This window comes from Priapulus caudatus, unplaced genomic scaffold (genome assembly GCF_000485595.1).
Source record: "Priapulus caudatus unplaced genomic scaffold, Priapulus_caudatus-5.0.1 Scaffold671, whole genome shotgun sequence".
Classification (NCBI taxonomy): domain Eukaryota; kingdom Metazoa; phylum Priapulida; class Priapulimorpha; order Priapulimorphida; family Priapulidae; genus Priapulus; species Priapulus caudatus.
This window is the reverse complement of record NW_014577732.1, coordinates 30,461-31,041: the sequence shown is the minus strand read 5'-3', so window position 1 is coordinate 31,041 and position 581 is coordinate 30,461. Positions and strand designations below refer to the sequence as shown.

The following is a 581-nucleotide window of genomic DNA, read 5'->3' as shown; positions in this document are numbered from 1 at the left end:
ATGCTATCAATATATACATATCTATATGCTATCTATATATATATACATATCTATATGCTATCAATATATACATATCTATATGCTATCTATATATATACATATCTATATGCTATCTATATATATACATATCTATATGCTATCTTATATTTATATATACATATACATATCTATATGCTATCTATATATATATACATATCTATATACTATCAATATATACATATCTATATGCTATCTATATATATACATATCTATATGCTATCTATATATATACATAATCTATATGCTATCAATATATACATATCTATATGCTATCTAAATATATAGATATATATATGCTATCAATAAATACATATCTATATGCTACTTATATATATAGATATCTATATGCTATCAATATATACATATCTATATGCTATCTATATATAGATATCTATATGCTATCAATATATACATATCTATATGCTATCTAAATATATAGATATCTATATGCTATCAATAAATACATATCTATATGCTATCTATATGCTATCAATATATATACATGTCTATATGCTATATATATATACATATCTATATGCTAT

General features: G+C 18.8%; 1 protein-coding gene across 1 annotated transcript in view; it reads right to left on the bottom strand.

Annotated features, from left to right (window-relative positions):
* LOC106812646 (cAMP-regulated phosphoprotein 21-like) overlaps positions 1 to 581 on the bottom strand; it is a gene marked incomplete at its 5' end in the record, with an annotated part of 30,811 nt that overhangs the window by 2,422 nt on the left and 27,808 nt on the right.